This window comes from Ambystoma mexicanum, chromosome 13 (genome assembly GCF_040938575.1).
Source record: "Ambystoma mexicanum isolate Mex_15411 chromosome 13, UKY_AmexF1_1, whole genome shotgun sequence".
NCBI lineage: Eukaryota > Metazoa > Chordata > Amphibia > Caudata > Ambystomatidae > Ambystoma > Ambystoma mexicanum.
The window spans coordinates 49,156,261-49,182,878 of record NC_090938.1 but is presented as its reverse complement, the minus strand read 5'-3'; the positions used below and the strand labels follow the sequence as shown (position 1 = coordinate 49,182,878).

The 26,618-nt window shown below is 45.2% G+C and overlaps 1 long non-coding RNA gene across 1 annotated transcript; it reads right to left on the bottom strand.

The window, feature by feature from the left end:
• Nucleotides 1-21,743: 21,743 nt before the first annotated feature.
• On the bottom strand, nucleotides 21,744-23,125 carry LOC138520075 (uncharacterized). Its single transcript, XR_011282776.1, has 3 exons — nucleotides 23,002-23,125; nucleotides 22,427-22,565; nucleotides 21,744-22,315 (listed from the first exon to the last, which is right to left on the bottom strand). It is a non-coding gene; the product is annotated as an uncharacterized lncRNA (long non-coding RNA).
• Nucleotides 23,126-26,618: the final 3,493 nt, after the last annotated feature.

The window sequence follows — 26,618 nt, the reverse complement described above, 5'->3', positions numbered from 1 at the left end:
TCACTCAGGCTATCTGAGACCGGATATCAGGAGAAAGGAGACATTCTCCTAGCCCACCAAGAAATTATTGTTTGGAACTTTACCATCAGGGAACAGAGCCATTCCCTCTGACGTGTGAGAAAGTATTGTTTGGAACTTTACCATCAGGGGAAGGGAACAATTCCCTCTGACGTGTAAGAAAGTATTGTTTGGAACTTTACCATCAGGGGAACAGAGCCATTCCTTATTTGTTAGTTTCTGGTATAAGGGACAGAGGTAAGGTGACAAAGGACAGTGGATACTTTAGAGTTGACAGACAATCTGACAGTTCCCATATCTCTCTAGTTGAGGCAGGGGAACCCCTCCTAGGAATAGGGATTGATAGGTTTTCTTTTTTCTTTCCTATTCAATAAAAGTCTTTAGCCCCAAATATGCCACCTTTGTGTCAATGTCGTTCTTCTGGACCCTTATATATCGGGTCAGGAGTGGGTGCTGACCTAGTGGATATAAACTGGTGGGGCATCGTAAAATTTGCCACGCTCAGTAACCGAGCCTCCAACACCTCTGTAGCTACCAGTGAGTCCATAGGGTTCGACCTCTCCAGTAGCCACAATTTTACGATCGAGTCTGGAGAAAGACAGCTCATACCAACTGACTTAGTCCTAGCACCCCCCCAAAGGGTGCGTACATCCCGTTGGTCTCTGTTAGGAAAGATTTCGTAATTGTGGGTAATTTTCCTTCCATGTGGCAACCCCTAAACTTTTTGCTGTTGTTTTTCACCATGATCTAGACTTTGCCAGAGAAGTGCAGCCTTCTGCCGCACTCCTCTGGGCTTTCGCTCCATTCTTACGGGGAAACTGACATGCCCTTAAGACAGTCAGTACCGGGAAACGCTGTTTTCCGTAGTTTCTTTATCATGTTGCGGCTTTCGTGCAACATGACACAAGAGGGCACTGTAAGCTAAGTTACTGCTCTCTTGGGTCTCTAGCCTTCTACAGGCCCCAGATACTCTTTTTGGATTGTAACTGATCGGTGCAAGTGAATCACGGACGGGAATGGTGGCAGCAATCGTTTCTTGTGTTTTTGAGCTCCTTTTGGCGTTTTAAGCGCGTTTCTCGCGATTAGCCCAAAATGGTGGCCTGGCTCCCAAAATGGCCAGACCACGAGGCTCCTTTGTCCTGTCCGCTGACCGTCTTGCTCCCTTCACCTTCCCCAGGTCTAGCCGACCCGGGGCCTTCCTTATTTGGGCATGTACTTTCCCACGAAACACAGATGCTTTTGCGGGCTTCTACAGGCCTTGTGTGTGCCTCCAGGATGTGGGCTGGGATGTCTGGTCCCAATACACATCCTGGGTGCCAGAGAGTCTAGGGTGGTGTGAATGCCTGGGACCACCGTGGTCCGTGATAGGTCCACGTATGGTGTGAGTGTTGATGAGCGGATCTCCCATTGGGTCCCCTCCATTTTGGCGCAAAGGGAACCGTGGATAAGAGGGGGCTGGAAACGCCACTACCATGTCGATCTCCTGAGTTCTTACAACCACGAGGCTGAACCGAGGAATCGCTGGTGACCCGCTGAAGGACTGCTCCTCTGCACTGCTGTCGCCTGGTGAAACCCTTTTTACCTCTGATCGAACCAGAAGGCCTGTACTGGTACTTCGACCCTTGGAATAGCGGGAACAGCTATTATCCGCATCTTCACCATCTCCTGCACGTCAGCATTCGGAAGTGTCTCTGGGCCATCCAGCAGACTGACCAGCCTACACGGGAGTCTTGCTCTGTAACCGCTGCCAGGTTGTGTTGTATTTCTAGTCCTTGTCACTCTCACACGATTCATACACTTGGCGTTCCCAGGTCTGAAGTGAGTAGTGTACATTTGGCTGAGATACACACGGCCGCTCCGTTGCCCTGCTGTGGTAACAAACTGTGCGGGTTCACTTCGTTTGGGACATCTTTTACTCAACTCTGCTGCTGCAGAATCTACACGACGACGAGACGTCCCCTGCTCTCCTGAACCTGCCAGCGACTGAAACTGACGCGGAGAAGCCTGGGTCTGCTTGCATCGGGGACCGGTGAGTAGCATAGCTAGGAACTGGTCGCCCTCCTGCAGGAGCCCATAGCTTTTCCCCGCTGTGTCAAGACAGCACGCCTCTCCGTACTCGCGCTCTGCTTCTGCCCACAGTGGAGGCTGCGCTTGAGTCGTGGAACTCTGTTCTCCTTCATTTGTGCACTAAACTGAACTGCCTAATTCCCTCGAAGAGACTCCCCCTTTTGCCCGTTGGCACCAGCGTGTGCAGGTACTTTTGAGCACAAGGCTTCACTCTTCGTAGGGCTCGGACTTCCTTTTTAGTTAGGTGCCTCTGAAGGCGGACTGGGTCTAAGCATTGTTTCGCACTGCCTGTTTTCCTTCCCTTCTAGGTGGACTACACATTTCGTGCATCTCACGCTTGAGACCCGTTTGTATTTGTATATATATTGTATTGGTTTGGTATGTGTTGGCTCACTAGAGTTGTATTGTGATTTCTCGCTACGGTCATTGTTTTAAAGGCCTTGGAATAAATGTGTATATATTTTTAATATAACACCTGTTTGGAGTAGTTTGTAAGTGTCCTTGCTTTGTGTGCTCATTGCGGGCTTTCAGTCACCCTCACCCCTCTTGAGACCTAGTCTTGACCGCCGCGATCGCTACCCTGATTGGTCTGGCTTGTCCAGTGGTTACCCTGTTCCAAGTAATTAGGTTGGCCTTCTGAACTTCTGCGCCGCCAGGACAGAGTTCAGAAATCCGTCTTAACAGTCTCCCAAGTTGTTCTGACTTGAGTGTCGTGTAGACCGATGAGTCCTCTGTCCCCAAGTGACGCACAGGGGAACTTAATAGAAACCCGCTGTGCGACCTTTGAGGCCACAGGTGGGAGATCTCTTCCCAGATCCACGGAGCCTCTGGAACACCGATGCTGCTGTCGAGAAGGAACGGGGTTAAGTACCAGGCAATCACAATACAGTCAGATAAACAAAAGGATCTAAAATGTCTTACCTATCTGGAGTAAGGGTAACCCAGGTAACCTAGTAGAGAGGTTCGAGACTCAGATGATGCGGCGGTCCCTGGAATGGTAGAACCGCAGGTTAGCGTGGATGAAGGGTTAGCCACCTGTAGGAGAGAGGGCTTGACTTGAATCCCAAGAAGGGAAAGGGCGTAGAAGTTCAGCAAGGTAACCAGGGATGATCCAAAGACAAGTCGAGGTGAAGTCCAAAATCCGGCAACAGGTCAACAGTTCCAAGCAAAGGTACAAAAGGGGTGTCCGAGGGAGTCCGAGGTAGAGTTCCGTGATCAAGATAGCAAGGAGCAAGTAGTAACGCCAAACAGGGTCTGAAGCCAGCTGAGAAGCAATGAGTGTTCTGTCTCTCAGACCTTTATACTGTGTGTCTGGGAGTCATGTGACGTCTCTGGATCATGTGACGTCCAACAAGGTCACGTGACTCTGGATCACATGACCGACGTGGTGACGTAACACCGCCCCTTCTGCTATACGCTCTCCAAGGCAATTGCCAATGCAGAAAGGGTTGCAATCGAGCCCGTACCCCAAAGCTGGTACGGGGTTTTCTGTTCTTTGGGTTAACCGAATCACCTGAGCCTGGAACCGTGGGAGGGGATGGTGGAGAAATGTGAGCAGTGTTCTGATGTGTAGTGAACTGGTGTGCAGAGGACTGGCGTGCAGAGGATCGTCTAACACAAGTCAGGTCTCACTTGGAAAAACGACTGCATGTGATGGCCAGTGTAGTGGACCAAGACTACTGGGGTGATGTCAAAGTTCTACTCCAGAACAACAGTGAATATTCTTACCATGTAAAGACAGGGGAGACAAATCGCCATGCGTAATTTTAGAAAATGCTCTATTTCCCGAACCTATAGCAATCCTAGAGCAAGACCTAATGGAAAGAGAGACCATAGGCTTTGGAGAAGCTGATCAAGATCCATCCCCTGAAGTAGAAATACCAAACCCCCGTACAAAAGAAAGTGAACCGGAGATAATTCCAGACCTAGCCTTTGCACAACGCAATGACCCTGTTTTGGCAAAAGCCTTCCTCAAAGTAATTCCTGGGGATGAAGACCGAACCAAAGATGGTCCAATCTTTTTCATAAAACAACGGTTGTTATACCAGGAAGATACCACCAATGATTGGACCCCTTGAATCCAGATAGTGGTCCGGAGAAGCCATCGAAGTGTAGTCCTAGAAATCGCACATGCAAACTGACTTTGGGACATTTGGGGATGGCAAAAACACAGGGACAGGTTTTGAGCAGGTTTTACTGGTCAGGCGTTTATTGTGAAGAATCCTACAGATCCCTCTCTGAACCACTGCCTAAAATCTCCTCCCAGATGGCCAGGGAAAGGCAGGCGCTTCCTGATCCTGACTTTGGGGGTGGTGTACTGCATCAGCTCACCTGGGAGGAGACGAGGCCCAGGGAGGTGAGGAGATCCCGTGGAATGAGACGCGGTATGTGTCCTTAAAGGGAACATCTTTCTAAATTGCCAAAGCAGGTAATGTCTTATTGCCTTTATAATATATCTGAACCACACATAACATCTGTGACTCTTAGCACAAGTACTATAAAACCTGAACAAACCTTACCCACAGAAAGACAGTTCAAAGTATTTCAGCATAAACACCCTCCTTACTCCCAAAGGTATAATGGAAAGGAATCTAGAGGTATTGCCTTAAACCACCTTCCTCTGTAACTATACATTCTAATGATCTGTCCATGAATAACTTTAAGGGACTAAATCTATCCTTAACATTAAAAGTTATTTAAGAAAACTAACTTTGGTGTTGGGGACTACAAGTCCCATAATCCCATAAGTACTGGGGTGAGGAGGAGGGCTGAAGAGGTAGTTTGTAGCAGTAGTCAGGCAATTAAACCTAACAGCCCACACCTGAAGGAACCTGTGAGGCATAAAAGGCCCCTTCAGGTGCAGGCATTTAGAAGGAGCTGGAACTATGACTGAAGTGCGTGATGTTTCCTATTCAATCGCGTATATTATGAAGCGAGTTGAAGTTATTAGTTCAAGCTTTAATAAGGGAACAATGGAAATGTAGCACTCGCGTGCATCAGGTAATTCCCATTTGTTCACGTGAAGCGCAAACGCTGCGAAAGACCTTTGTTAAACCCTTAAAAGACTGTAAACCTTATGAAGAAGTGGTTGTGTGTCGCTTATTATGAGGGGTAAATGTTGCGAAGGCCTTTGCTGAACATTTAACGTCACTAAGAACATTGTTAAACCTTTAACCTTTTTGAAAACTACATGAAGAAGTGGCTGTGTGTACCTGATTGCGCTTTCCAAAAGGAAGACTGAACTCTATCCTTCATTTCACCCAGGCCTTCATCTCTTATAAAATAAGTTGAGCAGTTAATCACGGTATCTACAATTGAAGAGAAGAGCAAGCATTTCCCAAGCCAAGCGTCTCCCCATACTAAGATTGAAAGTAAAAGTAGCCTTTCTCAGAGCCAAAAAGCAATCTAACTATAACAGTGAACCCAATAGCAGTTCAACGTTGCCTAAGATACAAGTGTGCAAGAATTACCTAGAGCCAAGAGAGTGGTACCAAGGCTTCTGGGTAATTACTTGGGCTAACAGTTAGCAGCGGGGTGAAGGCAAAGTTGGGTACGGGAAACTTGCTGTTGATTAACATCATTTGAAGTTGTTGTCAGGCAAATGGTTGGGGCATGCATGGGGTGAGTTGGGGGTGTCATTTGTGGCCACCGCCATCAGACTTCAGGCAAGAAACTGCATTGCGGCAGTCTGGGGCTGCGGAACACATTTTCCAGGAGGCTCGGGTCCAGAAGTCATGCGTGCCCAGCTTCGGGGCTGCGCACTTAAGACTGTTGTCCACCCATGCCAGGTGTGGATTATTGAAGATCACAGCACGGGCGGATGCAGTGACACGAGTACTCCTCGTTTTGCAGTTTCTCAGAGGCATTTTCCAGTAGTAAATATAGCAGGCCATGTGGCGGTGACTAGCGTTGCAGCAGTCTTCTGCAATGCGACATTGGCTTCGTCCGGGGCGTCTCACGGGGCCCCCGGACCAGAGATAAGTAGACATAATACTGGATGGATCAATCATGTTGATACTCTAACTGCATGTGTAGCCATTAGCACAGCGCACGTGGGATGGTGTTACGTTAGTTGAACTACTTTAAACTCTAGCTTGGTAACGCGAAAATTAACTGGGGCATGGTGACTAATGTTGGGAGCTACCAAACGCTGCAATGCTGAAAATAAGGTGCAAGGAAACGTACACGTGTTGTAATTAACACAACGCACGTGTGAAGGGCTCAGTAGTTGAACTTTGCAAAACTCTATTTTGGGCAATACAAAACTGTCTGGGAGTGGACCTTGGAAGAATCTCCGCGTGAGAGCTATGTTTGTTTTGTGTTCCCTTTCATGCTTTGCCAACAGGCCATGTGTATGGTTACTTCAGTAGAGAAACCAATGTTTGTTTGTTTCATTATGCCATCATGCTCTTGTTTTTGTCTGCTTGAAACCCATTGTCATATGTTGTCACATGATTCAGATCTCTAGAGAGCTACTATGGGCATAGATGTCAATGTTAAACTGGTCCTGCTTCTTAGGCATGCCTTTGAAAGTGATGAATGTTCATGATTCAGGTTAAAGGTGTAGGATGTTGGGAGTGTGTTCTCTCAAATGATATGTTTTCCTGTGCGCCAATTGCTATATTGATTATAGGGTGGTTACTTCCATTTTTGACAAAATCACAATGTCCAGTCGATAGGTTTTCTCATTATTATTAATTTATTTCTTATATTTGGTTTTCCAAAATTAAGGATATATTTGTTACCCTACACGATTCTCTCCTGAAGATCCATGTTAAGGTCTTTAACCAGATGTGCTAATTAGCAGAAAGGGATAATGAGACTTTAACGAGTTACTCCAGATGAACAAAATGTACAAAATGTTGTGATACGTGTAGGCTAACAAATATATCCTTAATTTTGGAAAACCAAATATAAGAAATAAATTAATAATAATGAGAAAACCTATCGACTGGACATTGTGATTTTGTCAAAAATGGAAGTAACCACCCTATAATAAATACAGTAATTGACGCACAGGAAAATATATCATTTGAGAGAACACAGAATCTAATTATATATTGCAACGGTCACGATATAGGTATCTATTATGTTGACAATTACGCATAATAAAAAGATACAGATTCGCCCAGGACTAAAGCCTATCTCTTGACCGACTTCTTTGAAAATAAAGATGTTGGCAGTGTGTTAAAGTGAGGCAGGTTTTCCTTGATAGGAGCAGGTCAGGGCACGTAGTAGGACTATATTTGGCAAAGTATTAAGGTATGTTTTTCCCTAAACTCCTCCTACATATACAATCTTGCTACCCCAACCCTCTTTCCTGATTCCCTCATTCCCCCTTTCCCATCCACAACCTCTCCCTAATCCCTATTCTCCACATTGGCTGCCTCATGGTTACCTGTACTTCTAAAATCCAGGAATCCGTTCCAACCACGGTGGGAGGGTCGATTCCATTCGGCTTCTGTGGTTCGGGAGAGGGTGTTGATACCCTTCCATTTGCTGGTTGTGCCAGACAGACAAGTGAGGCAAAGAGGCAGCCACTTTTGAATAGAGATATTGAGAGGCCTTGCCTACTTGAAGGTGTTGAAGTAGTTGAAATTGAATCTTGTTAAAACCTGTCTTGAATCACACATTACTGAAGCTGTGGTGGTATATCTGGTTGTCAAAGTCTGGTGACCCTTCCGTCAGTTCCTCCTCACCTGGGTCTTCGGATGAGCCTTCTGAGACCTCTGTCTTCTTCTTTCTCCTGCTGGTTTTGGGTCTTCAGGTCTTTCTTTCCTTCTTGTCGAAGAAAATGGGGCGAGCTCCCCCAGAGGCCACCTTGCCCAGTTGACAAACACCACCGGCAGAGGGAGACTCCAGGGATGCAACCCCAACCATGGAAAAAACCCAAAGGCTGAAAAAACGCTGAAGTGTGCAGCAGCAGACGAAAGTGTCCTTGAGATGATGATAGATGATCAGTCCAAAGTACTACAGACATTCTGTAGTCAATAGCCCGAGAACTCCCCCTATACATGTAGGAGCACCCAGGCAGAATGCTAAGTTGTGCTTACACAAAGGAGGGCAGGTAAGGAATACCAGGAGAGGGGACAACCTTGCCACCTTTGCTGCAATGGCAATAACGGGTCCCGGAGGAGCCGCAACGGTAAGCAAGGACAGAAGGAAGGGGTGAATCCAGCAGGAACAGTAAACCCAACGAGGGAAGAGGCAAAGACATTTGAGAACAGAGAGGACCCACCAGCCACAAGCGATCGGGCGAAGAGAGCCAGCAAACCCAGAATGAACGCTGCGCGAAAGGCAGGGAGGGATAGCCAAAGCTAGAGGAGTCAAGGAATGTAAACGAACTACGAGCATGCTCACAAGTCTGATACAAGTTGCAACACTCCGAGCTCCGTACTGAGGGACAGTGAATAGTGGCAGTGGCCATCTTGGATGTGGACTAGACTGCTCAATGATGAAATGTAAGGGCACAATCAATGGAGCTGCCAGCGTTTCCAGTACTGCCAAGGGGGAAACATGACACTAAGTGTCAGTAGATGCAACATTTCAGTAGCCTAAACAAAGTGGAGTACTTTGAGGCAAAAGAGGCTGTTCTCATTTTAAACCTGAGTAGAAGTGAAGTTGTTGAAGTAGAAGCAGCAGCAGAGTGAGGTCATCCTGGCACATATACCTACTGGGAATCCTAATCTTGGAACTAATGACGTACTGACTGTTAACCAAGAACTGTGTTTCACTGACAGTTGTAGAAGTTGCATTTCGTTTGAACTGTGGCATGTCCTCTTGGATTACTGAAAGTGGTGACAAAGCATTGTGGCTAGGAATACCATTGGTGCTGTTTTGAGGAAGTGGAAAGTCCATATTTCACCAAGGAGAAATGAATTGCTAGTGTTGGAACTTTGGCTAACAAAACTTTATTTGGACATTGAAACATCAATAACTAATTTGAGACTATCTTACATACAAGGATTTCCTTATTTGAACATTGGAGTAGAGGTCTCTTTGAATCCTGGGGAAGGGAACACACCCAGGATATTGAGAGATTAACAAACCACTGTGAATGTTGTTGATGCTGTTTGAATTGCCATATATGTTATTTGTACTTAATGGTTAGTGTGAGTGTCAAACATCTTGTGTTAGAGTGTTCCCTTTCGTTTTGTTTAGGAAGGGAAGTCTTTGGCAGAGTAGGGATAGTGAGGCATTCCGGCTCCATTACAACCTTTGCCTATAATAGAAGTGCCTTTTCCAGCATAGAGATGGATATAATAGGCCCATTGGAACCATCTAAACTTGGGAATAGGTATATTTAGGTCATACTTGACTATGCCACATGTGTTTCCCTGAGGCCTTCCCTTTGGGGAGTAATACATCTCAGCAAATCTTAAAACACTTGATCCCTTTTCTATCATGGATGGGCTTCCCAAAAGAAATTTGAAAAGACCACAGGACCACATTTATGAGTTCGATCATGGCAGAAGTACAACAGATTCTGCAGATTAAAGCCTTAAGAACCTCCGTCTATCACCCCCAGACAGATGGGTTAGTTGGACGCTTCAATAAAACATTGAAAAGCATTTTGAAGAAATTAGTAGAGGTTGACGGCCGCAACAGATAGGATGCTTCCTTGGGCGCTATTTGCCATCAGGAAGGCTCTCCGAGCTTCCTTGGGATTCTCCCCGTTCGAGCTCCTCTATGGATGTGATCCAAGAGACGTCCTAGACATGTTCAGGGAAACATGTAAAGAAAGGGAAGAAGACATCTTACCTCTGTCTCAAACCAAAGAGCGGATTAAAGAACATTGGCCATGGTGAGAGATATAGTTCTTTCCCACCTAGTGAAAGTACAGAAAAATAAAAAAAAAGCCCAATATGTTAAAAAGACAATACCCCGTTCCTTTTCTATTGGAAAGAAGGTATTGGTACTTCTACCCACTTCAGAACACAAAATGCTGTCCCGCTGGCAGGGCCCATATAACATCTTAGAGAGAACTGGCCCCTTTAACTATCGAGTTGCCCAACCGCATAGATGAAATAAGACCCACATATACCACGTTAACCTTTTTAAAGAGTGGAAAGAGGACCCAGTGGAAACTTCCTCTCTGACACTATAATCCCCCCACCTCCTTCTGACATGAACACTTTTCTGCAACATGGAAGATAACGGAATAACACACGAGCCATTCACCTGACATGTCCCAATACAAGGGTCAGGCAAAGTCAGGCAATTGACCAGAACCACACACACCTGACAGCCCTTTCCCTTCCCCACAGGGATAAAAGGTGGAGCACAGGACAAGCAAGGCAGACCACACGATTTGAGAGCTAATTCAGCATGGCAGTTAAAGAGGAGGAGAAAGACAGCGGATAGCGAGAGGGTGACAAGGAGAGAATCGACCTTGCCCTTTCCGACCAAAGCCTGTGAAAACCTCTGCAGAAGGAATCATAAGACTGCGAACAATAGCTAGCGTGTGTTGCAGTAGATGTCAATGGTACACAAGACCCTCCTCCGCTGATTACCAAGCCAGGGAGAGGTGCCTGTCTCTGTGGTACTTACCTTGACTCCAAAGACAAAGAAAGCCAAGTGGTCCATCACAGCCAGTGAGTCGAGGGGAGAGTCAATAAGAAACCAAAATGTATTGAACGAAAAGTAGCTAACGGCTAATTTGAACTTTGACAGGCTTAAAGAAACTATTGATGAAAGAGGGGAAACCAACAACAGAGGAGTGCGGCAGCACGTGGGTGCTCAGGCAGAAAACTCTGGGCGATTACCCGATGGTAGAAACTACTGTAACCAGAAGGCCTTGGGAAGAGGCGAAAAGAGGTCAAAGTGGTTATACAGGTGTCTTGTAAAATCCTCTGTACCGTTGAAAGTCTTTAACCAACAGATGATTGTGAAAGAAAGGGAGATGAATCCTGCTTCGTGAAATTAACGTATGAACAGTGTGTTGCAAAGGTTGGCAAGAGTGAACCCGGCAGAGGGATGTCCATAGTGAACTGTCTGGTAAAAGTTGGCAAGAGTGAACCTGGCAGAGGGATGCTAACAAAAAGGGGCAAAGCCTGAAGAGCTGTTTAAAAAGACATTAAGACTTGTTAATGCAAGAAGTATTGTAAGACCAGGGGAAGTGGATTATCCCCCCTGGGCGTTGGGATCTGCGCCCGACAGAGGGAGATCCCGAAGGAAAGGTCTGAGCCCGATCAAGGGAAGCCTAGGAGCCAGACAGAGGGAGATCCAGGGGGTGGAAAGTCATCACCCCAACGTTCATTTGGAAAGGAACTTTTGGTTTGTTTGTTGAATACAAAAGGCCCTCGAAGGCGAGTGATTTTTATTGAAAAGAGACTTAACCATCGAAGAACATGATTGCTAGTACGGTACTGTCGGCTTGTGCTGGGAAAGCTCGAGCGTGTGCAGTGCTCAGGAGGTTTACCTTGTCCCGTGCTCAAAACGTGGGGAAGGGAGACCCTTGGCAATCACATTGTGACCTTCCTTAGACCCAAGCATACCCACCAACTTCAGACCCATAACTACCGTCTCATTTCTGCTCAAAATCTTAGACCGTGCAGCATACCTGCAGATCCAAGAGTACTTGGAATCCAGTAATCTTCTAGGTCTTAGACAATCTGGATTCCGTCCCAGACACGGGACTGAGACATCTCTAATAGACCTCAAAACTCAAATCGAAGTCTTGAAGGACAAGGGCAAACTAGCTATGTTACTTCTACTCAACCTCACTGCCGCATTCGATCTGGTCAATCACCAAATCCTATGCAGGCACCTCCACTCTGCCGCCCACTTCTTGCCCTCAGCCACGACCTGGATCAAATCCTTTTTAAGTAATAGATCCATGTGGGTCTTCTCTCAGTCCGCAGCAGCAGATCCCTCCCCAATTCACTGTGGCGTCCCTCAGGGTTCTTGCGTGTCGCCCACACTCTATAATGTTTTTACTAAACCGCTCTTTGATGTACTTGACTATCTGGGTGTCTCCTACACAAATTATGCAAACAGCACCCAGATACTCATTCCCATTACTGGAGACTACTTAGTTGACACCAAGGCCCTGAACGACGTCTACCTGGTCATCCAAGCCTGGATGGCACAACACCAGCTATGCCTCAACGACGACAAGACGGAGCTCCTCATCCTGGGCACTACGCAATGCATCAGCAAACTCGAGCCGTCCTACCAGTCGTTTATTATTGATTGCAACACCATCCAAGTTTTGAAAGACACTAAAACCTTAGGCTTTTACCTTGATGCCACATTATCCGTAACTTGACAAACAGATGCTGTCAGATCAGCTTCTGCATAGACTTGCAAACTTATTGCAGCCTGCAGGCCATTTCTGACTACCCCGAATAGTGTCACACTGGCCAGAACCCTCATTATGTCCAAAATTGACTATGGTAGCACCCTCTACTTAGGAACTAGCCAAGAGAGCAAACTACAAATTACCCAGAACAACGCTATCAGAGTGGCCTTAAACATCCCCCGAAACCACCATATCCCCAAATCTAGAACCAATCTACATTGGCTACCCGTCAAACAGAGAATTGCATTGAAATCTCTAGCCCTCACTCACAAATGCCTGGCCAACAAGGCCCCCCTGTACCTTTGCAGCCGGCTATCCCACCACGCACCTACCCGACCTCAAAGAACCGCCCTGACCCACTGTCTATCGATCCCTAGGTTCAAACTACAAAAAGCTGGGGGCACAAGCTTCCCCGTCCTTGCCTCCAAGCTTTGGAAAGCCCTCCCGATCACCATTAGATCTGAGGATTCATTTAACGCATTCAAGTCCAAAACGAAATCGTGGCTCTTCAATCAGTGTTGAAACTTTGCACACCACTGCCTTACTAGCACGGGCCCACCTCGTCCGCTGTACTCCTTTGCCTCGATGTCTCCTTAGTGTATTTGCTCTGTAAATTATGTACAATGTTATACTTGTTGTCTATTATGTATGTACATTCACCTTTGCCCAAAGTATGTATCTATATATGCTCATTATGTAACTTTGCTCCAGGTGCGCCTGGTGCATGTACACTCACCCTGTGCCTAATGTATGTACCTATATATGCTCATTATGCAACTTTGCTCAAGTTGCGCCCTGATGCCTCCAGGCCTGATGGTGCACGTTACAAATAAAACAAATTCAAATGTTATTTGTGAACACTTCTTTCTTTATTGAAAACCCTATCCAACACTCTTTCTGTAATTAGTTGTAAGGATTTGGAAATTGTTTTTTTTTTAGTATAGTATAAGCCTTTTACTTTGACAAGACACCACTAGGACTGCCTTATTTTTCATTTGATGGTCGAAGCGTGCTCCCATCTTAGATTTAGGTTAGGCGTTTTTCCACCCTGCATTTACATTTTAATAAACAGCCTTGAACTGTGATCACTTGTGTCTGTCTTTACTGTTGCCACCAAGAGTTCCCTACACTTCCCTTGGCTTCTTTATCACAGCGCTTTGTCTAATACCGAGAGAATGACTCCCTACAACTGTGCCGAGGATGATTTCCTCTGATGCTTTCCTTTTCACTCTTGGGGTCCCAGACTATTCTCTGATGGTTAGTGCTTTCCTCATCACCACTGCACCGAGGATGTTTTCCTCTGATGCTTTCCTCTTTATTGTTGGGGTCCCATACCCTTCTCTGGTGCTTAGTGCTTTCCTCATCACCACTGCGCTAAGGAAGATTTCCTTGTATGCTTTTCTTTTTATTGTTGGGGTCCCAGACCCTTCTCTGGTGGTCAGTGGTTCACTTGTTACCACTGTGCCAAGGAAGATTTAGTCTAATGCTTTTCTCGTTATTGTTGGGGTTCCAGACCCTTCTCTTGTGGTTAGCGGTTTCCTCATTAACACTGCGCAGAGGAAGATTTCCTCTAATGTTCGCCTTGTCACTCTTGGGGTCGAAGACCCTTCTCTGGTTATGCCAATTTACTTCCTTGCTAATACTGGTCTGGTAAAAATCCACTTTAGCCTCTTCGTCAACCCCTGGGTCCCCTCCGGTTTTCATGTACCTCCCCTTACCTCTCACTGGGCTTTGGTGCCTTGTTGGGACGTCCTGGGACTGAGGCACAATGCTCCGGCTCTGTGGCCTACCTGGCTTTGGGATGCGGTCCTCCTTCCCTCGGTCAGTGGACAACTTCCTTTGCCGTCCTCTTGCGCTCTCCACTTCTCCACAGCTTCCGGTCTGCGTTTGAATCTCCTGCGCTGGATACCTCGGGTGCTGGCTGCTTTTCCCAACAGGACTGGATATCGCTGCTCCTGCCACCACTGTGCTTCTCGTTACAGCTGCTTTTGGCTGCCCGGCCGGGCTTTTCTGATCTAAAAGTCCTTTGTTCATTTTTATACTTTATATTCAGTTCCTCTGGTAAGGATTACACAGGTGCTTTTTCTTTGTTATAGGCTCAATCCTTATGTCTCCTTGGGGCCACTTCGTACCAGTGTTATCACAGTTCATGATCTTCATATCTCCTGTGTTCTTCCTCATCTTAGTACATTTGGTCTTAGGCCCTATATTGCCAAAATACATAGGCTTGTTCTCAGTGTAGTGGCTCTGTGCATTAGGGAGGGCCAAGCAATGTTGGGGAGTAGCAACATTTATTGGACTGTACCCAAGGTGATTGTCCTTATCCCCTGAGTGGGAGTCTCTCCCCATGAGGTTCTCCCACATTAAACCACTCCTAGGGGGACTACTGGGTAGCAGTAACACCTCCTTAGCCTCATGGAAAAGGGTTGCCCCCTAGGGAGAAGTGATGACTCCTTGTGAATCGTCACAGCATGCTCTACTATATCAGGGCATCAGAAACAAACAAAGGCAGAAGAGAACCGAGGAGCGTACCAGAGAGAGTACAGAGGAGAGTACCAGAGAGAGTATCGGAATCGGAGAGAGAGAAAACAAGACAAAGAGAACAATCGAGGTGGACGAAGAAGTTGAGAACCAAAGAAAGATCAAAGATGAGAGAAAACACAGAGGCAGGCTCGAGAAGCTTGAGGTATAGACGTGGAGGATGTGGTTCAAGGGAATGCACAAGGATGTCTCACAGGCCGATGGGGTGTTGGCCGTGGAGAGAGCAGAAACGAAGAAGGCAATAGGCATCCCGCATGGAGGCAGAGCGCCAAACATTTTACAGATGAAACTTGGTGTCTGGTGGGTGAGAGTCAAGCTGAACAAGAGGAGGATTGGCAGAACACCCCGGTTAACCAGAAGCATGATGTCCGTAAAATGCTTGGAAAGCATCATACCAGACGGCCGAGAGTCGTTCCTATGAAGGGACAGAGATTGGATTGTGATGTCGTGACCTGTAGTGGGTGGACTGGGCGGTCCAACAACTATGCCAAAAGCACTAACCCTACCCGTTCGCACAGCCACTTACACAGACCTGAACAGTATCCCATGAGGTTGTGGCTGGACATTCCCTACAGGGAAGGAAAATCGAGCCCCTGGTCTGCTTCCCATCAGCCAGCTGTACAGGCCCCACGAGGCAAATGGTAATGTGAATAGAAAACTAATCATGAAAACCCAGGATGAACCGGTGAAAACACCTGACAGCAAGTACCATGTAACAGGAATTATTAAAGTCGGGGAGAAGGCCAAAGGAAACTTATGAGAACCTCAGAGGGTGCCAATGTCAACATGAGGGTGTAAAGAACTGTTATAGGAACACGCACAAAGATTAAAAGCAGTAAAGTCATCAAGCTAACCCTCACCTTGGCCGTTGGGATTAAAGTCTGTCAGTACGGCTCTGGAAAACAGACGCCCCTTGAAATGCCTTCAGGGGTTACCTTCTCAAGTACAATCCGAAGAAACCAAAACCCATCATCGGGTCTTCTGGAGCATCATTGACAAGAACAGAGTTCTCAGAGGGGTAATCGATAGAGACGAAAGGTCCTCTGGGGGCGCCATAGAATCATCTAGGGCTGGCCCATCGAACCAAACCCCAATCATCCTCTGATATCAGGCTGTTACCCATTGCTGATTGGTCAACACCAGATCCTGCCACAAGTCCCGTCTTTTCAGCTCATGTCCTTAACTTTGCCTTTCTCAAGAAAAGAAGAAAAACATTGCTGTTGTCATTTTCTTTTTGCTTAGAAAAAAACAAGAGAACTGAGAATCCTTTGAGACTGTAAGCCATAAAGAAATGGCAAACACTGTACATAATTTTGTAATAGAGTTCCCAGGCCAAATCCACAAAAAGGTGATAGCAGAAAGTCAAGAGGAAATAGAGGAATGGCTTCATCGTCTCATTGGGGACAGAGCAAGAGATGTGAAAATCCCAGAGATTGTGAACGCTGCCATAAGGGAACTACACACCTTTTAAGAACTGTGAAGGACATTGGGGAGCCAGCTAGGAGAACTGAGTCATTTTCCTAGCCCCACAAGAACTTTATGTGCTTATTTTATTTTCTGTTGGGTTACGGAGAACCCAAACCTTTTTGGAACGTTTGCTTTGAACAACCCGAGAGGCGTTTGCACTCTTTGCCTCCAGGCGAAGGGAGTCATTCTCCTGGATTACAAACACTAGCTGGACTTTATGGTGTTTTATTGTAGTGACAGGGATAAAGTAGGGGCATCTGTGACTGGGACAGTGCATTTTTGTTTTGACTCACACTGACTTCTTGACGAGCACTCGAGTTTCCTTAGTTTAGGTAGGAAAATCCCCTTAGCATTAGTGATAGACAGGGTTTTTTTTTATTTAATAAAAGTATTTAGTAACTGCTACGGAACCACTTGGTCAGTCCCTTCATTCCTTGTCTCCACAGAAGTCTCCAAGCACGGAGCCGGGATTCAAACCGTTGTTGCTCTGCATTGTCTTGCTTCTAAGAGAAGCGTTTTGCCCCTGAGCTATCCTCATAGCTGTGATAATCCAAGAGATAGTACTGGCAGGGTTTGCACAAATGTTCCCAGACGAAGCAGTGTTGAAGCGTCGTCAAGAAATGCATAGAGAAACTCCTTAAACAAGAAAGGGCTGAACCGTAGCTCAACGAGGTAGGCAGAAGTGAGAGAGATTAAGGAAGCAGTCGATAAGAGGCAAAGAAGACGGTGTGAGGAAGCCTCTACTGCAAAACCAGCACCCACCTTGCCATTGACATGGACTATATAGCCATGGACAAAAAGTCCAGATTAGGACACCTTGTAAAGCGTGCAGAACCTGCAAGGTCAGCGCAATCGCACATAAGGATACTGACTCCAGCAGACCGGCATCCTTACTAGGTGAAGGGGGACAACAGAGGATTTAAGAGGCAAAACTGAACTAACCAAACAAGTTTCAGTGGACTGTACACAGCAGTATAGGAGTAAATGTGAAAGCAAGGAAGGAGGGTGCATGTCCGTAAACACAGAGAGAGCAGTAGAAACGATAAGTGCAGGGGTATGTTTAAAAGGCTTGTGGCCAGTCTCTCTTAGAGTTCTCATCCTTGGGATAAAGTTCAACAATGACTGCCATTCCCTTGCTATCTCTTTGTCCCTGAGGACTCCTTTGCTATAGAGAAGGAGGAAGATCATGCTTCTCAGAGTCGGTTGACTTTTCTTCCTTGGTTTCCGGAACCTATGACCCGATCCTTTCTGTAAGTATTGTGGCAAAGGCTAAACTTTCGAGGTAGTAGGAGTACCGTCAATGTTGACAATCTATTTCTTCCTAAAATGTATACAAACATGAAACATTCTCAAAACAAACCTTTAGTACACTGCTAGGCATGATTTATGCCCTATTCGTATCTGAAGCAGTGCCCAATAATCAATATAGAGGTATTAACATAAAGTGCTAGTGCCAACTACAAGTATCTTGACCACAATTACAAGATATCATATTAAATGTAGTTTCGAAAGAAAGTGTTAATCTAGTTCAATCAGGAGAACTGATAATCGTCTTCCTCAGGACACAAAAAAGTAACATCCAATGTTAGACAGTCCAAATGAGAAAGTTTTACATACAGATGCAAAATAAGAATAGGACTAGATTACAAAAGGAAAAAGCCGCTAAAGTCTCCCGAAGTAATAAAATACAGCCGCAGATGAAATCGAAAGATAATGAGTGTAAATTAAAAAACGAAAAAGAAAAGAAAAAATAACTCAATTTTAAATATACTCCAAATGGGGCCCTGGTAAATTGAGTCCTCAAATTATAAAAACAAAGCCAATAAATGAAAAAATAATAATGCCACGGAAAGCAACGCCTGGGCAATACTACAATATAAAATGTAATCAATATGCCAAAGCCATGTCTCAAGGGACACACTGCAGCCATTCTTCTTGTCAATTAAGGCTTGCATCATAACTCTGGGTATTGTACATACACTATTGTTTACGTTGTGCCAGCCTAGATGATATATTGTTCGGATCAGAGCCTTCGACTCGTTCAAGGGCCCACCATTTCATGTCGTTGCAACTATGATTGTTCTCCCAAAAGTGGGATACTAAGAGTTTTAGTACAAATTTCAGATTTATGTTCACCAATTCTCAATTTAATTGGTCTCAATGTTTTCCCAATGTATGTCTTGAGCCAAGGGCATAAAATGACGTAAATTACATTTTTAGTATTGCATGTAGTATGTTGTTTCAGCTGCCAAGTTTTGCAATTGATCGTAACTGATGCACGGGAAATGTCCAGTAATAGACTTAGCACCCCATAAACTCGTGAGAGTATTCTGTTTTCTAACGGGGAGTGCTCTGTCTGCTTTTGAAAGACAATTTTTCTGACTTTTGCCCTTTTTAAATGCATAGATAGGGCGTTCCAGATTTGGATTGTTTAATAGCAACAAGTGGCAATGTTTAGCAATGACCTTCTTGATTTTATTGTGATGTGTATTAAAGGTCATGGCACAAACGATGCACTCCTTGGTGATATTCTCCTTGTCGGTTTTAGCCAATAAGATGTCCCGGTGTTGATTTTTCACCCTTTTGCGTGATTGTTTTAGTAAATAAGAGGGATAACCTCACAACTGAAGCCTATCTTGAATGATGTCTGCCTGGGTCATATAGTCCTCTACTCTGGAACAGTTGCGTCGTGCTCTAAGAAATTGTCCATAGGGCATGCATTTGCGCAGAGATTGAGGGTGGAAACTGTCAAACCTAAGAATCGTATTGCGTTCAGTTTCTTTGCGGTATAGGTCCACAATGATCTGACCATCCCCATTCTTAATAAGAAGATCCAAGAAAGGTAGGGATGAATTACTGGTGGACATGGTGAATTTAAGGTTTGTATTTAGAGTATTCAACCATGTAAGGAATAAAAGGTGGTCACTTTTAGTTTTGTCCCATACACTAATAATGTCATCAATATAACATTTGTAAAGTCTAATTGCAGATCTAAAAGGATTGGTATCTGTCAAGATGAACATTTGTTCGAATTTCCACATGTAAAGGGTGGCAAATTGGGGGCAAATGCAGCCCACATCGCCGTGCCTTTAACCTGCAGATAATAGGCTGTCTTGAGGTGAAAGTAATTTTTCGTCAGTGCTATTTCTAGTAATTCAATCAAGAATTCACTCGGGATTTGATGGACCCCAGGTCTAAGATCAAGAAATCCTTTGATGATATTAAGAGATTCAAGTTGGGGTATGTTGGAATAAAGAGATTCCACATCAAGTGTTAACAATATATCTGTCTTGGCGTCAAAGGTCAACCCCTCTAGATGTGTAATCGCATCTGTGGTATTGGACAAGTATGTATTTGAAGAAGCCACCAAAGGATTGAGAAAAAAGTATAGAAATTGGCCGATAGGTTCCAAAATGGAACTACAAAGAGACACGATGGGACGGCCAGGAGGATTTTGGAGATCTTTATGAATTTTGGGCAGTATATATATGAGTGGAGTTCTAGTGCCCTTTGCCGTCAAAAATGGAAACTCCTTCTCATTTATTGCTCTGGCGTCACGTGCTTGCAGTGAAACTGACATGATTTAATTCCTTATGCTTTCAGTCGGATCACCTCCCAATTTACAATAGAATTCAGGATTACCCAGCTGCCTCATTATCTCCATATCATATTGATCTGAATTTAGTCCCACAACGAACGCCTCCCACCTTGTCCGCTTGTTTAATAACAATGGATTGGTCTTGCTTCAAATGTTGGAGGCATGTCCATTCTTGTTTAGTAAAATTATGACATGAGCCCTGTGTAGTACCATCAGAGGCATCATATATCGAAATGAAGTCCCTTAGTACAGCTTTTTCAAAGATGGCAGCTTCATCTGAAACCATTTGTAAGGTGGGCGTAAATGAAGATTTGCATTTTAGTATGTAGGTTGTTAGTCCCATTATCTGAGTCATTTGTTCCAAAAAAGTCCCTCAGACGTATTTTACGGAAAAGGCTGCGTAACTCAATCTCAGCCTCAATTTTTGTTGGATTTTTCATGGGGACAAAGGAAAACCCTTTCTCCAACACAGATATTTCAAGCTCACTCAAAACTTTTTTGGAGATGTTGTAGACAGCGAAAGGTTTCGCTATCTTCGGTAGGCCTGTCTCCGAGTTTCAAAGTAATTGACTATCGGGGGTGTCCCTTGATCTGGTGGAGGAAAAGGGAGATTGGGCGGGGGGAATGGAATATTGGGCCCCTGTTAACCAAAGTTGGGGGCTGTACAAAATTTTGGTAATGCCAATATGGTCTGCCTCTTCTTTCTCTATTGTGGCCCCTGTTCCAATTGTGCCCCCTGTTTCCCCTTGAGTTTTTGGAGGGGTATGAACCACTGCCATCAGACGATGTGTCAGAGAATGTGACTCTTTTATTGGATGGGTTTTGTCCATATTGCTGATTGTAGGGATCATGCCAATGGCCGGAGCCTTGCAAGTCTGCTTGATGATAGGGATAAGCCACTTCTTTAGAAAAAGCTTGAATATCTTTTTTTAATTTGTCAATTTTCTTGCTAGTGGTAGCTTTGACAAATTCATTGGTATGTTTCTCAATAAATTCAAGCTTTTCTTTAATATTAATAATCGTAGTGTCAAGGGCAAATACAGTTTCTGCTTTGTCTATTTCTTCTCCTATAATGGAGCTCTTTTTGAGGGCCGTGTTCATGGACAAGGGCATCCAATCGCAGATGCATTTTGTCACTACATATGAAAAAAGTGTCTTGTATTCGTCATCATCAACAAAAAGGCAGGGTTCATTGTGAACCAGAAGGCACTCTGTGATTATGTTCTTTTTTAAATATTCACTTAGCAGGTGACTGTGCATTTCAGTTCTGAATTTTTTCTTTTTTAATTTCAAAATGTTGTCACTAGTTACATTAGAGCCGTCACCAGAGGTTTGGGAGCCCTCAATGTTATCAAAAAAAGAAGGCATATTGATGGCTTCTGCTAACTGTTCTTCATTGAAAGACACCACGTCTGATGCCGCCATGGTAAGAAAATTAGAATCAATATGTAGAGGTAAAGTCTCTAGAACATAGAATCTTTATATAACCCATGCAACTAAAAGAGTTGCGCTAAATGAAGTTCAAAAGGATGGGTGTCCCCTGAACCGTGGACCAGTGGAGCAAGAAATTCAAAAGATAAGGAAGGGTGGTCACACGGATTAGTACACAATTAAATAGAATGTAATTGAATGTAAAAGTGAAGGGGTGAGTAGGCTCGGACAGGTATTGAATTATATAGTCATATTTTATTAGTATCAAAAATCAGAATAGAGTATAATTAATTCACACAATAACATCATAAAATGTATATAAACATGAAACATTCTTAAAACTAACCTTTTGTACACTGCCAGGCATGATTTATGCCCTCTTCATATCTGAAGCAGTGCTCAATAATCAATATAGCGGTGCTAACATAAAGTGCTTAGTGCCGACTACAAGCATCTTCACCACAATTACAAGATATCATATAAAACGTAGTTTCGATGAAAGTGTTAATCTAGTTCAATCAGGAGAACTGATAAACGTCTTCCTCGGGACACAAAAAAGTAACATCCAATGTTAGACAGTCCAAATGAGAAAAATGTACATATAGACCCAAAATAACATGCAGGTCCTATATTGTCACATTAACTATATTTCTTGCTCAATTGATTGAAGACCTGAACATGTGTAAAAATACACAAAAGAAAAGAAAAAAAACATTAAAAAAGAGAAGAACCTGATGGAGCCTGAAGTCCACCAACATCACATAGAGTTCAATGTTATGGACTACAATATCAAGTAAATAGTGTTCACCTAGATGGGTCCATTGGGGGTGCAAAGATCAATTGCTTCATTCTAGCGGCCCAGTACAATGCAGATGATAAAAAATACTCATCTGCGGAGACAAAATAAAGAGACTGGAATCAGAAATATCCCTAGTTCTCACCAAATACATAAAAAACAGAGAGCGGCGTACAGGGGGGCACATAAAAAACACAAGACTGACCTTTTTAGAAGTTCCAGCTGAGATATTCCAAATGGTCATATTGCCAAACAACTGCCCGTCAGATGTTTCAGGCAGGTATATTCAAGGGCCATATAATCCAGCAATGGGACGTCCAAGGTATAGAGGAAAAAAGTCAACCCTAATGGGAGGCAAGTACAAAAAAGGCATGTCATGGCTCGCGCCTCTGCATAGCAAGGCATCGCGTATAAATGCAGATGGTAACATACAAGGAAAACCCAGAGATTTTATAAAGTATTGTCGCAATCTAAATATAGCTAGTGAAGCTCTAACAATGGATTCCAAAGCAAGAACCTTGACCAATGGTACTAAATAAGGTATGAGTTACTGACGCTGATGTAAAACCCATACACTAGTAGCAGGGGTGGGCTAGATGATATAAATGAACATTTATTGAGATTAGCTGCAGGGCATGTAGTGCAAGCAAAGTAATCAATATCCTGCTCACAAAAGGCAAAATATGTATGTCTCTAATACAAGAGCATGGCTGTTCGATTAGTATTTATGAAAATGCTGCTGGCAAACGCAAATGGAAAATGAGTCAGAGACACACTTACCGTACGTATGCGAGGGTGCTGGCGAGATGAACGAAACAGACTCGTCCTCTGCATTCGAATCGAAAACGCTTGTGATTCGAACTGCGGCGCGTATGAGGAACGGAATGACCAACGTACTTCCGTTCAAACCCTATAATGCAAGGAGAGCCGTGGATATAAAAATAGGTCTAGATTCCAACAGAAAATATGTAGTAATAAAATACAGCCTCAGATGAAATCGAAAGATAAGGGGCCTCTTACGACCCAGGCGGTAACGGGTTAACGGTGCCGTAAAAGTTGTCGCCGCCATTAAACCCTTACCGCCTAATTATGAGGTCCCTTTGCGGGTCCCGACCTTAACGGCTGGTTTTACCAGCCGTTAATGAAGTAACCTGCAAAGGGACTTTTGAGGTAATTACGTTACCGCAATTTGCGGTACCGTAATTACTGCCTTCCCCATTTCCATTGAGCCCTATGGGGGCAAAAATGAGAATGGTGAAGGGCCAATGGTGAATGGGGAATTAGCGCCCCGCCAACCTTGGAATGGGGCGGTAATTCCGCCATTCACCATGGCGGAGTTGGTAAAATACCGGCGTCAACCATGGCGCTAATAGCGCCATGGTTAACGCCAGGCTCGTAATGAGGCCCAATGAGTGTAAATTAAAAAACAAAAAAGAAAAGAAAAAAACTCAATTTTATATGTACTCCAGATGGGGCCCTGGTAAATTGAGTCCCCAAATTATAATAAAAAAAGCCAATAATTGAAAAAATAATAATAATGCCGTGGAAAGAAACGCCTGGGCAATACTACAATATAAAATGTAATTAATATGCCAAAGCCGTTTCTCTTGGTGTACTTTGAGACAATTGTTACATCTGCCTCAAGTCCCGCATGCAGGCGACGTGAGGTGTAACAAAGGGCCCCCCTGCCGGAAGGCAGGCAGTTCGGTGCACGAGTGCAAACTGGTGATGCGTCTTCTGTGGCTCCTGCGTCACGCACCAGTGGTCCTGCAATACAGCCCCCATTGCTCTTCCACTCCACCGGCAGAACCGGCAGAACCGGCAGGACCGGCAGAACCGGCAGGAGGGATCTAACACTGGCAACGAGATCACAGAACGGAGCACGCAAGCAGCAATTACAGGCAATCAATCACTCAACACGACCACGAGAAGGTGGAGTTTTTGGGAAACACAGTGGGGATAACATCCCCCAGACATGATCAATAAAAAAATTTAAAAAAAGAAAAAGAAAACGATGACTGCCACAATCAATGCAATCTGAAGAACATGGAAGGGCACAGGCCCTACTGAATCCACTGACCAGTGCCCAGACTCCAGAAATCACAGGTGAGGAGGAGCCCATCGCCACTGACGCACACAAGGGTGAGCACAGCATTAGGGCAACATGGCAACTGTCCTCAACAGCACACCGGCAGGGATAGCTGCGTCACTGACACTGCCAGTGCCGTCCCCTCGACATCATGGAGGTGCCACAGCTGCATTGGGACCTTTCGACCCCTACACCGATCCATCATCAGTGGGGCCACGCTGGATGCTATGGATTCAAAAATTTGAGATGACGATGGACTGCAAGAACATAACGCCCAGAAAAATGAGATTGCACCTCCTGCTCAACGCGGGCGACAACGTGCTGTGCATTTTCAACTCGCTGGTCATCGACATCGGTGCAGACATATACCAACTAGCCAAGGACGCCCTTACAGCACATTTTATGCCGCAGTTGAATCCGGACTATGAAACCTTTAACTTCTGCACCACAGTACAAATGGAGGATGAAACACTGGATGCCTGCCACACAAGACTCAGAAAACTAGCACTGTCTTGTGAATTTGACAACGTCGAAAAGGAAATAAGGCGCCAGATCATCAAAGGCCTATACTTGGTGCCTTTGATGTTTTTTGAAAAGTGTTTTTGCGCCTCAAACCACTTGTATATAGGCGCGTTATAAATGCCATATCATATCATATCAGAAACTGCGCAGATTGGTATTGGGCGAGAAAGGCATCACCCTAGCCAGGATTCTCGAATATGGATGCCAAAGGGAGCTGTCGCACGTGAGGGCAGCACAAATGGGTACCACACTACAGAAACTTAAACTGGCGCCAACGACAGCGTTAATAGCACAGATCTCCAACCGTCAAGCACCGAGGGATGACTACAAGGAAACAAATAACTCACTGCGGTGGCAACCAAGAATCCCGAGGCCCATCCAGTGCGGACAGTACGGTTGAGCACGTCACAGAACGAGAAACTGCCCAGCGCAGGGAACCACGTGTGGAGCAAGCGGCCGGAAGGATCACTATGCACATGGGTCTGCTGATCCTCAGGGCAGCCTCAATGCCCACAAACGCAACAGGCCAAATCCTTCTCCAGGAAAAAGAAGCAAGCAGATACACGTCATGGAGCGGCCGAGGCCAACTCATCAACAGACGAATCCAGAGACGACCATGGAGAAACAGCGACGGATGTGTGGACTGGGAGAACGAGGAGGAGAGCAAAATCCACTTGATCTTGGCACTGGACCACGGAAATGCTGAGCCGAGAAAGAAACGGAAAATACCCAAATGCCTCGTGAACATACAGGGTCAAGAGACACTCATGACAATAGCACAGGAGCATCAGTAAATGTGATGCCTACGACAATGATCCGGATACTGCGTCCTCAACCAGAACTCAAGTCAACTGAAACACTCCTATTCGCCTATGGCAGCAAGACGCCACTCCCGGTAGAGAGACGTTTCAGAACGGAACTAAGCAGAGGCGGGACCGCCATCAAATCAAAGATCTACGATGTTAACGCTGGAATCAAATGCCTACTTAGCTGGGATGTAGCTGAAGACCTGGGACTAATCCGTTTCATTTGTGATGTCGCAAATTCCACTGACGTCACCAAACTACTAGCAAAACACCCTGGCATCCTCAAAGGAACTTGATGCCTAAGATGCAAACTCATAAAATTACAAATTGACCCTATGGTACAGCCCCGGGTGGTACGACATAGGAGAACTCCATTTCACATGAGGGACCTGGTGGCAAAGGAGCTACAATAACTTGAAAAGGATGGTATCATCGAACAAGTCACAGGACCAATGCCCTGGGTATCACCTATGGTGGTCACGAAAAAGCCAAAACAACTGGGGAAGGTAAGGATTTGCATAGACATGCGCCTACCAAACGCAGCGATCAAAAGGGAGCGACACATCACCCCCACGTTACATGAGATCATCACGGACCCCACAGGGTCGAAGATCTTTTCAAAGATTGACCTCAATGCTGGCTACCACCAATTGAAACTACACCGAGACTCGAGGTACATTACAACCTTCTCCACCCACCTGGGTTGCGGCACAAGAGACTAAGCTTTGGTATTTCCTCAGCGGCAGTGGGGTTCCAACAAGCCATCCAGGAGTTGATCCAACAGATCCCAGGAGTGTTGAATGTCAGTGACGACATCCTCATTCACGCCAGCGACAGGCAGGAGCACATGCGGCGCATAGAAATGGTGGTCAGCAGGCTGGTGACTGAAGGCCTAACCATCCAATTGGACAAATTTGAATCCCTGAAAGAAGAGATAACGTTCTCTGGGTATGTCTTCAACAGCGAGGGGGTATCGGTTG